The 16203-nt window shown below is 36.2% G+C and overlaps 2 long non-coding RNA genes across 2 annotated transcripts; one reads left to right on the forward strand and one right to left on the reverse strand.

Moving 5' to 3' along the window:
- The first annotated feature begins 2220 nt into the window (after window positions 1-2220).
- On the forward strand, window positions 2221-4564 carry LOC148782323 (uncharacterized). Its single transcript, XR_016053279.1, has 2 exons — window positions 2221-2661; window positions 4239-4564. It is a non-coding gene; the product is annotated as an uncharacterized LOC148782323 (long non-coding RNA).
- A 369-nt stretch (window positions 4565-4933) lies between these two features.
- LOC148782324 (uncharacterized) lies at window positions 4934-7458 on the reverse strand. The gene is made up of 2 exons (XR_016053280.1): window positions 5797-7458; window positions 4934-5351 (listed from the first exon to the last, which is right to left on the reverse strand). It is a non-coding gene; the product is annotated as an uncharacterized LOC148782324 (long non-coding RNA).
- Between the last annotated feature and the right edge of the window lie 8745 nt (window positions 7459-16203).

The raw sequence follows: 16203 nt of genomic DNA on the forward strand, positions 1-16203 counted from the left end.
AATGAAACAAAAGATAAGCTTTCCACATAAAAAAAAAATGAGCGTCACTTAGTAGAGTTAAGAAGGACAAAAAAAAAGGCAAATATTTATGAGAGAAAAAGAAAGCATTTGGAGTTGCAGTTATGAACCCTAGAAAGAGAATCCAGAGATACGAGAAAGGGAAAAGATGATCAGTCCAAAACGCCTCGGTCATAAACACCTCGGTGAACCACTTTATCTTTAAGGCTAAGTTAGAAAACGAACCTGCAATGCTTTCCAGTTATCAATTAGGGCAGATTCATCAGAGAGAGAGAGGGGCAGATCGCGCAGAGAGAGAGGTAGAGAAAGCCCCTTGCAGATTCATCATCCATGCATGGTTTATAGGAATGAATGTTAAAACATAAAAATTAGTGTTTTGGTTGGAGAGTAGGAAACTCTAAGCATAGGTGCTATTTCTTTAAAACCAAGAGCATACATAACAGTTTTGAAAGAGTGGCATATCAGTCCTTTACACAAAGGGTATTGATTTTCTAGTGCCATTCCATTAAAGAATAGGTTAGTGGCTTATGCCCACCAGGCACTCTCGAAGTTGTAAATGTTCTAGAGATTGAATGATGTAACCTTCCTCTACTTGAAAAACATTCTCAAAGTCCTTGTTCTCAGCTATTTCTGCATATAACCACTCAATTCACTCACTTTTTTCTTGTTATACTCGATGCAAATCTGGACTATAAGCTCCAAATAAGAAGCACTTATTTTTCCAATTACAAATCAATTACCCAAAAATGATTCAAAATTCAAAATTCAAAATTCAAAATTCAAAATTGAACTGACAGATAAGTAGCACTTGATGTAATAAAATAGAGACCAAGCACTGGATATCAGTGGCATTCACCAAAGAAAAATTGAATGTTTAAAGGAATTAAGTTAACTGTAAAACACACAAGGCTGCTCAAAGACTAGAAGCATTAAAAACTAACACCTACTCATTCCCAATTTTGTCCATAAGGGAGAAAGTAAGGAGGTGCTAATACTGAGAATTGGTGCTTTTGAGAACTCTCCCTAAAAATATTCAACAAATTCAAAATGATGTTTATGATAGAATAAACAATAGCATGATAAAAATATCAAAAAATTAAATAAAAACTGAAACCCTGAACCAACCATGAGTCTATCTCTTGGGAAATAACATTGAATGAGCTGATTTTGTGTGACAACAAAGACTAGGACTAAATAGAAAACAACGGCAAGAACAAAAAAAAATCCCTAAATCCAAAATCTACAAAAAAAAAAAAAAAAATTCAAGTATTTGCCCCAATTTCTACAATTTTCATAACCAAGTTCTCTTATGCAAACATTCTAACACCAATTAACAAACAACAACAATAGCATATGTCAAAATGAAAATAAGGATAAGCTTTCCACATAAAAAAAAAAATGAGCGTCACTTAGTAGAGTTAAGAAGGGCAAAGAAAAATGCAAATATTTATGAGAGAAAAAGAAAGGATTTGGAGCTGCAGTTATGAACCCTAAAAAGAGAATCCAGAGATACGAGAAATGTGAAAGATGATCAGTCCAAAACGCCTCGGTCATAAACACCTCGGTCATAAACACCTCGGTGAACCAATTTATCTCTAGGGCTAAGTTAGAAAACGAACCTGCAATGCTTTCCAGTAATCAATTAGGGCATATTCATCATAGAGAGAGAAAGGCAGATCGCGCAGAGAGAGAGGTAGAGAAAGCCCCTTGCAAATATAACAGAGAGAGAGGCAGATTGCGCAAAGAGAGAGGCAGAGTAAGCCCCTCGCACACCAAATTTCAGAGCGAAGGGAGAGAGAGCGGAGGCTCTCTGAGTCTGAGAGAGCGAAGAGAGAGAGCGGAGGTAACCTTCGCGTTGGAGTAACCTGCGGGTGTTTGGCGCCTGTCAGGCAGAAAAAGCAAGCTTATCACCATCCAAACCCCACGCCAAAATTCAAACGTTCTCCCACATACGCGAACGGGCGCATACAAGCATTTTCATATATATATATATATATATATATATATATATATATATATATATATATATATATATATATATATATATATATATATATATATATATATATATATTTATTGAAGTACCATTTTACATTTACTACCCTCATATTATTTGATGACCAAGGCCTTTATACCGGGGCATTTTAGACTTTTCACTAAAACCTCAAAAAACAACCTTAAAAAAAAAAAAAACGTGAGAATTTTGAATTTTGGCTTACGGATTCTATCCCCTCGCTGGCACGCCTCTACTCTCTCTTCCTCCCTTGCCTTCCCCATTCTCTCTCCCTCTAACTCTCATACCTTGCCCTCCCTCATGCTCTCTCTCTTTCCTAAGAAACGCAGAAAACTATGCCATACTCTCTCTCTTGCGTTACTATTCTCTCACGCCTTGCCCTCCCTTTCTCTCAAGATCTCTATTAGGGATGTAATGGTAATGATGGAAGGCACCTTTTTTTTTTTGTTGAAGATTGAATGAAGGATTACCTCTTTGAGAACCCATTATTTCATTCAAGTTCAAAGCTACCCTCAAAATCTGGATTTTGAATATGGAGGTCTCCTGCAGTTGCTGGTTTGCTTATTTTTCACAAGATAAGGAGGCATGAGTGGAAGATCTGATGCTACAATGAGAGATGGTCATGATAGGTAATGAAGCCCCCAGTTATTAATGAGCATTTTGGATCTTTTCAAAAAGCAAATTTTGTTTTTGAGCTGCTATTTCTCTTGCAATAGAACCCTATAGAACCACTGACTTTTTCATTAGTAACACATTTTGATGCATTGTACCCACTCCAATTATTGACTTGTTTGTAAAACTTGGTGAGAAACAATACATATGCAAAGTGCTCAATAAAATTCCTAATAGAGCTCTAATGGAGAAGTTACTTCTATTATAAAAAATTTAAAATAAAAAATTTATGTTGATTAATGGTAATAATAGAGCAGCTCTGTTTTGGCCCATTTATGCTTCTTACAATGCTCAGTAGCATAGTAATAATAGAGCAGCTTTGTTTTTGGCCCATTTCTATATGACTAATTGTGAAGGCTTAACATAGTAATAATAGAGCAGCTCTATTTTGGCCCATTTATGCTTCTTACAATGCTCAAAAATTTTGTGGCCTTGCATTGTATTTTTGCTTGTTCTCAAAATTCCTCTTATGTGTCGTTGTTACGCCCTCAAACATGGATTTTTTATTTTTTTCGAAAGGAAAAAACTTGGACATGCATGTCATTGTCATTCTAATGTGTTTTTTGGATGAGGGGCTGTCTAATTATTATTTTATCTCTAATGTGGTATATATGAGTAGATGATTAGTGATGTGTTATTTGCTTGTTATGGCTACTAGCTCTTTTGATATGTGGTTTACTGATATATCTATTACATACGAGTTGCTTAATTTACGTGGTTTACTTAATTTAGGTTTGGTAGTATTCAGGTTTTTAATTTATTTAGAGTTATTTTTCCATTTTTTTGTTGTTGTAGAGATTTGAGGGGTATAAAGGATATTTATTTTAGAATTTTAGGAGTTCTCCTATCTTTTAGATAGAGAGAAAATAGAAAGGACTATCTTAGATGATATGTTTTAGTCTTTATGAAGTCAGTCTTCTAGTTCGAAATTCAAACTTTTGATAAACATGTAGTTAGAAAGGTAATCATTTTTAGGAAAGAAAGAAGTTTTAGATGGAGATAGAGATTTGCATGGGAGTTAGAGAGAAAAAGATAAGAGAGTTTATTTTTTGTAGGTTGTTTTATTCATTTACTTATTTTCTTGTAAGTGTATTTAAATAGAAGAAGTCCTTTATTGTAAAGGGAAAAAGATTATAATTGAATAAAATTGATCTTGTGAAAAAATCTTTTTAGGTGGATTCCCTTGCAATATTGAGAGATAGTATATTCTCTTAACCCTTTTTTATTTTTTATTTCTATTTTTCTGATTTATTCTTTCTCCTTGCATCAATGAAGCTACAAGGCTCATCAATTTTTAGTCGTACAAATTTGGATAGAAATCATTTTGACTTAACATAGTTGAATATCGTTGAAAAGAAGAAATTGTTGTGAACTTTAGAGATGTTGGAAATTGTTGTGACTTATCTTTCTTTACTTTTTCCATGTTATTATTTGTTTTGATGATGGCTGGATTATGTAATTTGAAATGCAAATTGTCTTTTTAAATCCTTAGCCCTTTAAGATGTTATCTTTCTTTTTAAATTCTGGAAAACAGGAAGTTGGGGATTGATGCACATTGATTGTTGCTCATCTTAAGCTTCACACAAAAGAGGATGCCACAGTGCACATGCAGTCAAAGTTGGGGATGTATGCACATTGATTGTTGGGGATAGATGCATATTGATTGTTACTCATCTTAGGGTGTCACCCTTTTGGAACAAACTAAAGAAGAATGCAAAAGGTATGTTAAAAGATGTCCTCAACATCAAGTCCAAGAATACTATGTAGTTTCAAGCAATGGACTACAATTCAGTGCCTATGCATATGTATTCATAGAAGCACACCATAATTCTTCAAAATATGTAGGTTCTGAATCTTCAACTTAAATTTTTTTCCCCCAATTATCCAAACAACCCTCTTTAGAAGTTATTTATCAAGGCACATGCCCTGATCTCTGCAACTCTCGTTTCTCATCTCGACGATCTTATTAGATGCAAAAGTCCTCTTCCTTCCAGAGATGCTTCATCTTTGGCTTCCACCTACCCCTCCACTAAATTTAAAATTGACAAAATGCAATATAAAACCAGGAAATAAAACATGATGGCATGATGCAACACCAGCCATTAAGACCATCACTGTACTCCATTTTCAATTAAATCATTCGCATTAGTGTCTCTCACCAACAAAAAACTTGAAAATAAAAGAGAAAAGCCATATAAAGACTGCGGTAATGTTTCCTTCTCAAACAAATGGCTGTATAACAGTTCATTGTATTCAAACCAAAGGATACATTCATCAAAGAAAGCTAGTACTACTTTAAGTATCCAAAATGAGAGAGAGAGATACCTGGACAACTGCAAAAATATCAAATGCATTATGTGTCATTCGACAACAAAAGAAGGAAACTAACAAGGTTCATATCCTTTCATGAGTTACATAACCACAACTCCATTCCCCTCAATTACTTTTTAGAAGTAGTAGTACAAACAAAAATGCATTTGTTACACACAAAAAAATAAAAATTGTTGTATACGCCATAGGGTGTCAAGAATTTGTTCTCGAATGATCATCAGTTCGGGCTTGACCATGGGATATTATTGTGATGTTGCTGATTGATTCTTTTGTTGCATGTTATGATGCCTCAAGTTCACATTGTAGTTCAACCCTTCTACATATTGTCATTGAAAAAAAAAGTAAACTTTGGGCACTATTAGTACATTCTTCTAGGATTGGCTGGGAACTTGATGTACTTGAGTTACATGGTAAGTGGCAATGCGGAAACATCCAATTTTCATTAGGATGCACTTAGAAAAATAGCAGAGTCCACAAAAAGTATAGCAAGTCAACCAATGACTTCTAAAAATTGCAATTTGATTATGGCAATTTGCACTTTCGGTTACACTTAATGTATACTACCTAATTGCTTGATAATCAATTGAAATCAATTGTTTTCCTTGTTCAAACACAACTACAAAAAAATCAAATTGTAAAATTTATCTAGACCAAACAATAAAGAAAGAAGTATCAAACCATTCAACTGATCTTGAATGGAACAAGTTCAATGATCAACACAAGACCAACAAGAAAACAAAGGTTACTGATTAGTTGATTACCCTGCTTTGTTGGTAGCAAATATGGTGCACTTTCCTAACACTGGAGGTTCCTGTTCACAAAGTCATATCATTGATCCATAAGAAAAGAACTTCCATGAATTTCAAGGATTATTGAATTTCTGAACATGCATGAAAAAAGGAAGCAGAGAGCATAAGAACACAGGAAATAAACATTTTCTTCAAATGTATCTCAAATAATTTATTCAGATTCCAATTAAGCATAACTCAAGTGTTTGTTTCAATCTACAGCCACTTCAAGCCAGGAAATAAGGTGAACAACATGACTAACTACATAAGCACCACATGTGAGTGTTACACAAAAGTCAAAACTAAATTCAACTAACTAAATGCTGGAAAAATATTAAATAAGGTTCAATAGCCACCAAGTGTGCAGTGAAATTAATAAGGGAAAAGAAATAAAAATTATTTACTCGTATCTAGCTAACACAGCAATATGTGTCACATGTAACAATAACATACTTCACTGTACCATTCCAATTGTTGCATCTATATTAGAACAGAAACAACGCACTTCACTAAAAAAGTTCTCATTCTATAAAATAGTAAAGTACACAATCTCATAAGTTAGCATGAATGTGACTATACAAGGCCCAAATCATTCTAATCATCTGTTAAAATACTTGGTGTATTAACAAACTAACCTCCATCTAGAGATATTCAAGAAGGAAGTACATATACATACTTGACATAATTTGCATGTACCAAGTTTTTGGGTGAGGGAGAAGGATCATGATCAAGAGAAGAGGATAGCTGCTCTCACAAGTTCAGACTTGTAGAACTACTATTGACGAATTTGTACAGCGTAATACATGTACATCTTTCACGTTAATGTTAAAAAGGTAAAAAGAAAAAAAATGAAGGAGAAGAAGAGAAAGAAGTCCCTTCGTCATATGGGTAATTTCATTTCTTTAGGAAGTTGAGAGAGCTTCCATCTTGAATACACCCATTGCTTGTGCCTTGGAAACCATGGGAGCTTTCTTGCTCTATTGAAATTCACTGGTCCTTTGGCTCAGTGCAACTTCCCCAAATTTGAAACAGAGGAGGACTGCCTCTCTGAGATATCTGCAGACTCAATAAGGAAGAAGGCCACTAAAGTGGGAGCAAGGGTGGATGCATTGCAGCAGAACAAAACGTATTTCTCAACCAGGAGTTGCCGCGCCTGAGTATGAGAATTGGTTTGCTTCTTGGGAGTAGACAAATTGTGTTGATGACTTCGAAGGACCCCAGCATCGGGTTGAGAATTGACGAATTAGAAAAGAGAGAGAATGAGGGGTGGTGAGGGAAAGAGGATAGTGAGAGAGAAAGATGGCTCGTGCCATTTTAGAATTTATTTCGGACGAAAATATATAATAAAAGGTGGTTAGATGAGTTTAGCCGTTCAGCGGGTTAGAAGAAAGTCTTTTGAAAATTTGAGGCCGCTAGATACATTTTAAAAGAGTGGGCGTACGGGGAAATCATAGACCAAATTAGGGTTTATGAAGATATTTTTTCAAAAATAAATAAATGCTAAAAAAGATAAACTTCACTAAATAATGCAAGGTTAGAATCGAAAATAAAAATTCACCATAAATTAATTTAATATTTGCATGATTATTAAGCTCCAAAAAAAAAAAAAAACTCAAAACCTCAAGAACAAAATAAAAGTCAATTTCAATAAATCATTTGCTCGATTTTTTGATCTTTTTCCCTTTTGTCCAACCACAAATTTGCTCGATTTTATGACCTCCAAATGATCTTTGTTTTCAATAGGGCAACAACACTTGAGATCTATGGATTTTTGTGAGAGAGAAGTTGTGGCATGTTGGGACTGCAACAGGGGCTAGAGAGAGAAGTTGTGGTATATTGAGAGAGAGAAGAGAGAGACACAATGTAGAGAGTGGGTTCTCCAACTGGGAGCTTTGGCTATTTGAGAGAGAGAGAGAGGGAGAGAGACGAGAGAAAGAGATGTGTCTTTTGAGAGTAAGGGAGATGGAGTTTTGAGAGTGAGAGACGGAGAGTCGTTAATGAGATTAGGTTTTGTTAAAATGATATCATTTCATCATTTGATTGGATCAATAGTATATGGTCAAAAGGATCCATGGGTTGGAAGATAGAAAAGGTTGAGAACTTATGCCACCATAAATATTTTGAATGTTTGAGTCTCATGAGAAATGGTTACAGAAAACGAGGGTCAAAATTTTCCCTTAATTTTTTTAACACATTAATGATCTCCATGTTAGGGATTGTACATTCCTAAAAATAGGGTCAAAATTTATTTCAAAAATAAATTATTTTGGGTCAATAGTATATGGTCAAAAGGATCCATGGGATTGGAAGATAGAAAAGGTTGAGAACTTATGCCACCATAAATATTTTGAATGTTTGAGTCTCATGAGAAATGGGTACAAAAAACGAGGGTCAAAATTTTCCTTGTTAGGGATTGTACATTCCTAAAAATAGGGTCAAAATTTTCCCGCAATTTTTTTAACACATTAATGATCTCCATGTTAGGGATTGTACATTCCTAAAAATAGGGTCAAAATTTATTTCAAAAATAAATTATTAAGGGGGTACACATTTCTATTTGTGAGTCCGTGGACTCATTGAAACCATGTTCTTAGATTATTTAAAAATCAAATTAAATCCCATGACTTCCTTCTTAGGCCATGTCTTAGATTAGAAGTCTCCATGAAAACCATCGCTGTCAAAGATTGAGAAACGCTATGATTGAGCTAATTTCTAAGTCACATTCTCTAAGGCCATAGAGAATAAGACTTGGATTTTTTTTTTGTTTTAAAATATCTAGTTTAGCTTATAGTTTGAAGAGGTTATATCCCATAATTTGGGGTCCTAACGCTACTCCTTGGGTTTTATACAAGGGAGTAAATGAAAAATATGCTCCCTCAAGAGTATAAATGTTTTTGGAAATAAAGATCATCTTCTCTCTTAGTATGCAATATAAGGATGTGCTGTATATAAAGTTGCAACCTTAAACAGTCAAAGTAAGGTGTACCTTCAAATTTTATCATAAGATATAGTTGTGGTGTAGAAAATTCTTAAAATGGCTTAAGAATCTAGTTCCATATCTAATTATAAAATTTGTAACTTCAAAAATGGTTCGAATCCAATATATTTATAACGTTATGAAAAACTTGAAAATGGACGATCCATTTAATGTATTCCAAGATTAACTATTTTTGAGACTCAAAATAATTTTTTTGCCCCCATATCCATAATCTTGATATCAAGATGATTAATTTGGGGGTTCTTCAAAATCAAAATAACCTTTTTTGATGGATTTTTGTGGTGCACCTTAATTCTACAGTTTAAGGTTGCAACCAAATACAAATTTTATCCTTAGATACATACCAACTCAGTTTTTGATAAGGGACAATGTTTATACAAGGTGGATGCCATAAATAATCAAACGAAGGCCCAAAATTTTATTAGAATAAGTTGTTTTGATGCTGGAAAACCCTCAAATCAGATCATCTCGACCTTGAGATACATGGAAGTAAAGATAAAAGGACTTTAAGTCTTGGAAATAATACATCTTGCTATGCATTATCTAGACTGTCAATTTTTGAGGTTTTTAAGCGCTTGTAGATCTACTTGATCTACACTATTTTTGAAGCTTTAAGCTTTATAATTAGAAAACAAATAAATTTTTAGGTCATCATAAATATTTTTGGTACTAAAATGACATCTTTTGACATTATTTCAAGGTGCGCCTTTTTTTGATTGTTTAGGTCCTCAGCTTATACAAACCAAACCCTTTGATAAATTGTTTTGCCCAAAACCTAATTGGAGGTACAATGGGTAGGGGCGGAAATGGGTTGGGTGGCAGGGCTGGGCTTGAATAACCTGGCCCTAAAAAACTAGGGCCTAGGCTATAAAATGTGGCCCAAGGACTATATCAGGGCCGGACAACCATCGCTTGAAGATAGGGCTAGGTTGGGCCTAGGTGAGGGAGGGCCCGGTTCGACTTGGCTCTCATTTTATTTATTTATTTTTTGAACTTGGCTTGGGCCGTCCCCGGCCCCACAGGGCCCTGATATGGCAAGAGCCACTTTGGCCCAATCCATGCCTATGCCAACTATATGGGGATTAGGGTAGGGCCAGGAAACCCGGCCCCTTGCTAGCCCTAACTATGGGGAATGACATAGACTTCATGGAAAAGAGAAGAGCCTGCTTGATTGCTAAGCCTTTTATCACATTTTAATTAGTCTTTTTTCACTTGTTAATTATTAATCTTTGAAGATTCTGCAATAGTGCATTTAGTCGAATGCAAAGAAAATGTGTGTAATCATGCGGGGAAGGATCATTATCTAATTGCGTTAAGTCCTTTATTTTATAAAATGTTAGACTCTCGAATATCAATTTTGAAGGATTCCAACATTAGAAAATGGTTTGATAGGGCTACAACCCTATCAAAATAAGTAAAGCCTCACCTCATAACTCATTGAAAATTACAATCCAAGCACTGAAAAACATTTAAATCGATCATCTCAGTTTGAACATTATGGTTGTGAAAACAATCAAGATTTTAAATTCTAACAAAAGTGTGTATTGCAATATATTTTGCACTAAAAATAAGTGTTTAAAGATCACCATTTTTAAGTTTCAAACTTTATTGTCAGTGTTGAAAATTATTTTTTGAGGCAACATGATGATTTTCGATGCCGAACGTGCCTTCCATACGAGGATTTGAGGCGGGGCTTTATTTTATTTTCTTAAACCATAGGTCCTACATAAATTTTACCCACATTAATTATATTTTATTTGTCCGGCCAACACTTGGGGAGTGTTCATTCTGTGGTGCTTGGGCATGTAATGTGCACAACACATCTTGTGGTGCAGGAGCATGTCTATCTTGCACATGTGCGTGCTGTTATGGGGAGCGTTTAGATTTTCTATGTCAATAGGGTAAGGTGTCTTGTGACATACCCATTACAGTTAGTCTACCCTCCCCCAAATCATTTTCTAGATTATCATGGTGTATATATTCAAAATCATGGTTAGGGCGCCCCACCTTGATTTAAGGTGCAAACAAATCGATAAGTTGATAGAGTATGGGTCCTGTCAAATTACGTTCCGAGGGAGAATCGGGTCTTAAGACTTTATACCTCTTGGATTATTGATAAAGCTTCCATACTGTTTTAACCTTGGAACTCAATCGAGAAGATTTTAAAAGGGGTTTTGAGCGAAGAGGAAGATTGTAGAAAAATAGATTTAGAAAGAGAATAAAGGAAGAGAACCACAAATAAACGACTAAGCTAAGGAGATGCAAATAGACGGGAGTAAAGAATGTTACTATTAGATGCAAGAAAATAAGAAGTCAAAAAGCATGGAGACAAAAATATAAAACTAATCTAAACATGTATGACATATAATGAAAGAGAGAGATAAGAGGATGGAAATTTGTACATGGTTACGAAGAAGGAAAATGATGAGATCCTCATCAATGGGACAGAGGGATATGAATATAACATGCAAATAAAGATAATAATACAGCGCGAGGGGAAAAAATAGAAGAGAAGGAGGGAAAAAAAAACTAATATTAATAAATGACATATAATGAGAGTAATAAAACCAAATATAAGAAAGAAATAAGAGAATATGACATTAGGAATAGGGAGTAGTGCATTAAAAATGAGAGAAATAGGGAGTGGTGCATTAAAAATGAGAGAAATAGGGAGTGGTGCATTAAAAATGGGAGAAGTAGATAAACACGAATAATTAACAGCAGATAATAAATAGGTGAGAAAGAGAGATGTAGCTAAAAGGGAGTACAGATGGCTAACCTACTAAACAAAATGTTAGGAAGGAAAAAAGATAAAACAAACACACAAGAGAATGGAGAGTGAGAGGAGTGAAGAAGGTTGGATTCAAATCACAAGGTAAAAAGAAAGAAAAGAGATTAAAGCAAAATGTCTCTATCTACTAAAATGGAAAAGCAAAGTAAAAGAAGTGTCAACAAGCATTAGATTAGAATGTAAGAGAGATGGGTCAGATCTACACTATTACATGGATTAATAAAATGGGAGATAAGAGTAAACACACTCAATCAAAGAAGTAAATGAAGCAAGGCACGAAAATACTATCCATAAATAGAGAAGATGAAAGATTGGCATGAGGAGAGGGAATCTACACCAACAAAAAGGGGAAAACAAAGAAGAAGCACAACTATGATAAACTAAGAAGAAGATTAGCAATTAAAAGAAAGAAAGTCATTATTTAATGAAGAAGAGATAGGTGGAGAGAGAAAGATCTAGACCATTAAATGGAGAAACAAAGAAAAAAATTAAATGCCCAAACAAAAGGAATGAAAGCACATCTTCTTAAAAGGAAAAGATCTCATGAATAAAAAGGATAAAGAAGAGGGAATAAATATAACCAATCAAAAGAAATAAATGCAAACCTAAAAGGGGAATATGATCATATAATAACGGAGATAAAAGAAGGAAGAAGAGATTAAATCTAACTAACCTAGTACAGTAAATACTATATTAAATAAAGGAACATAAAAGGTAAAAAAGGAGATAAAATTAAAAAGAACAAGCAAATCTAGCTAAAGGAAATAAATTTTAAGTTCATAATGAGAAAAGGGGAACTACATTAAGAAATAAAGAAGAAGATGAAAGAAATCATAAATATAACTGATATACGAAAATAAATTTTGAGGAAATCAAATAAAGAGCAAAAAGAGGGGAAAAATGGCATGTAGGCCAGGCCCTCAGGCCCGATGCGATGCCGATTCAGATAGTAAAGTTGCACAATCAACCCAAACTTTCTCGGTTCTTAATAAGGCAAGTAGAAATAGGAAGAAAGGGGACCTAGAATGTCTGATTATCTGGACCACCTATGGTTTGAAATGTAGCTTGAAGGGGTTTGTATTTATAGCTTGGAATTGAAGAGTTTGGTAGGATAGGGGTTTTTCTCAAAGGGGGTCTTCTCTAAAGCTCAAGCTTAGGCTTAAGATCAAGAGATTTTTGGGCATAATCTAGGCACATGATCAAGAGAAGTCGAACATTTTTCTCGAGATAGAAGGTGGCTTTTATAGGCGAAAATGAAATCATGACCAACTGTATCTAGTTTTGTGTGGTTTTTTGGGTCTTCAGAGCTTTGACACCATTTGACTAGCGCTGGTGCTGTTTGGAATGACACCATGTCATGAATGCTGTAATAATGATGGTCAGTAAATATTAATTGCTCATTAATGCGGGTTCTGTACGACCTGTCAGATTTCGGCGCCATTGGCAATGGCATCGGCGGCATTTCCACTACCTTCAAGAACTATTCAGGACACGTATCGTGTTCTGGTAGCTCTAATTTGATCAATCGCAGTTTGAAGCTATTTTGACTAGTATAGGTGATATTTCGACTGTCACCGAGTATCAGTTGTCTAGCAGTCTTGGTTGTACCTTTATCTGATCATCAACCAATAGGAAATCGACAACCTCGTTCCGTATTGACAGCTGACATGTTAGTACGGGCCTACCACAATGGCGGGTACAAACTGACATGTCAGCCTGTCATGTCAATCACATCGGCTAGGCTGTGTCCCGCTCAGTGAAGGTCTCGGGACCTTACGTTATTGAAAATGGTGTTGACAACATTAGCTATGCTGTCAGGTATCTTGATCTTGTTGTAGCTTGAAAATGGCGATCCAGAACTTGGCGCCAATGGAAATGGCACTGGCGCCAGGCCTTTGGTGTTCTGGGTCGCCCATGCTGTGGTGCTTCTGGTACCTTGCTGTCAGACTTTTGGTGGGGCTTTGGTGCCCAATGAGATAACATCACATCCTTTCCTCTTGAATGCTTCATAGTCAGGCTACTTGGGGTTTGTCTTGCCTTTTTCAGCCTCTTGACGCTTTTGGTCTCATTTGAGCAATAAGGGTTTGGTAGAGGCTAGGTTTATGGATAAGGAGTACTGGTGGGGTGAATGGTTTAAAATACTCAAGTATTCTGCCTGGGACATTTCAACCTATCTATAACCTTTCCAGTCGAGATCAGGGTGCCGACAGTTGCCCCTCTTTGTCACTTGTGTTTCACTCGGATGGTGAGACACAAAGCGGCAAAGAAATAGACCTCTGCAGTAAAAGAGTTGGGTGGAAGAGAGAAACTGAACTCTTCATCTACGAAGTCATGATCGCTTGAGAGAGGAGCCTGCCATGTCTGGTGGTCACGCCTATGACCCGGTGGTTAGCTTAGCCCATTGTTTGGGGTGTCGCAGGTTGGTCGCTCCCGGAATCATCGCTTGGGACCCGGAGGTTATAGCTTTGTTTGTAGATTGTAGGGCCGGTGTACCACTTTTTCGAAGATTTAGAGGCAAAATCATCTTGTATGGAATGTTTGTAGTTGAGAAGGGCGGAGAAATCTCGATTGAATTGATCATAGATGGACTCATATCCTAAGTGTGTTCCTAGGGTTGTCTAAGGCTAGTGATGGCTTAGGAATTGGGAGTATTTCTTTTTGTTTTTTGGCTTTGATGGGGAAAATAGGCATGGTAAGCAGCTCCTACTTGCCATAGTTATTTCATGTTTGGATCAAGTGATTATGAGTGTAATGTAATCATCATTATTGAGGCTGTTCCATCGACTTTGTTTTTGAAAATCATTTTTCAGAGCAAGAAAATTTTGAAATCACGGAGAAAGATTTTTAGAATAAATGTTAACGCCAAGTTACGATTTGAACCAAAAGGAGTAAAGTTTTTGAAATGCCATACACAATGTGAAGGGTTTTTATAAATTCTCAGATCAGGATGGTCACTGATACTGGATATTTGGATTTTTTTAGAAGAGAGATATTTTTGAAAGATTGAAAAGAGATTGGGTTCGCATTTTAAACTCATGCAACCGAGGAGTCATCCAAGCAGTTTTACATCATGCGGTGATGGACGAGGTAAGCAGTTCTACGTCATGCATCTATAAACGAGGTAAATAGTTTAACGTTGTGCTTCTATGGATGAGTTAAACAGTTTAACGTTATGCTTCTATGGACGAGGTAAGTAGTTTAATGTCATGCCTCTATGAACGAATATCGAATTGGACTGCCCCTAGCGGATATTGCCAGTATCTGTTGGGAAGTATGGAAGGGACATTAGTTTTGACCAATTAATTGATTATATGAGGGATCTGGTATCCGTGTTAGGTAAGATCCGAGTCAATTTAGAGAATAAGATATGGCGATTTTGCCAAGGTCGCCAGTGAATTGTAATTGTATCCAAATGATAAAGGGGAACTTTTGATCATTTGCTGATACATGCCCCCTGAGGGAATCATCCATTGGGTCGAGCCTGCCCCATGTTAGGCCGGTAGGATTTTCTTTTGGATCCCTTGGGAGTTGTTGTAGAATTGTGTGTCATCGATTTGAGTGACATTGGAAATGTGTTTGGCGACACTCCGAATGTCTTCAAGTCATCAGAGGTATTTTTGTCGTTTGTCAACATATGCTTCAAAGGAATCTTTTTTCATTATAGGCTTGCCCCGATTTTGGCTTGATGGGACTACCTCTAATCCCTTGGGGATTCGAATGAAAATGACCATTAATTTCATAGGGTATTATTGAAAATGTCTCTAGTGACATTCCGAATGGCTTCAAATGGTTGAAGGGTATTTTTGTCATTTGATGACTCATGCTCCAAGAGAATCCTCCGTCATTATAGGCTTGCCCTAGTTTCGGCCTGATGGGAGCCTTTGTTTGTTTGGGGATTGGACATGCAATGATAAGTCATTTTGATGGGCATCATTAGAAATGTCTTTGGCGATATTTCAAATGGCTTCAATTGATAAAACGGTATTTCTTGTCATTTGACGACTCTTGACTCAAGGGAATCTCCCATCATCATAGGCTTGTCTTGATTTTTAGCCTGATGGGACTACCTGATTCCTTGGGGATTTGACATTCCTTGGGGATTTGACATGAAAGAAGCAGGGTACCCTGGGGATCGAACCTTCTTTGAGGGAGGTAGGTATCTGGTAGTTGAGAAGCTCATGGGTCTAGAAGATTTGATTGTTTAAGGATCTATCAGCACAAGGGTTTAAAAAAATGGCGAATCGAGCTAGACTCGCCCGGTTCGACTCGAGAATCGTCACAGAACGAGCCGGTTCCACACATAAAATAGGAATTGCTCGTGTCTAGAGAGAACCAGACGGTTTTAAACAGTAAACCGCTCGATGACATGATCAACTGGCGGTTCTGATGTCACCACTCCAATTATTCTACACAGACACGTGCAGACGTCACCACTCCGACACGGACATGCGGACACATGCGACAAAATCACGTGCCACATATCATGTGTGAGGTTGCCCCAATGTTTCGACGCGCATGCCTTATTTCATATTATATAGGTATTTATATAACAAAGTTGAATACCTATCCTTCGATGTGGGATAATTCCCAA

Source organism: Amborella trichopoda, chromosome 4, assembly GCF_054954075.1.
Source record: "Amborella trichopoda isolate Santa Cruz 75 chromosome 4, AtrichopodaSantaCruz75HAP2 v2.0, whole genome shotgun sequence".
Taxonomy (NCBI): Eukaryota; Viridiplantae; Streptophyta; class Magnoliopsida; order Amborellales; family Amborellaceae; genus Amborella; species Amborella trichopoda.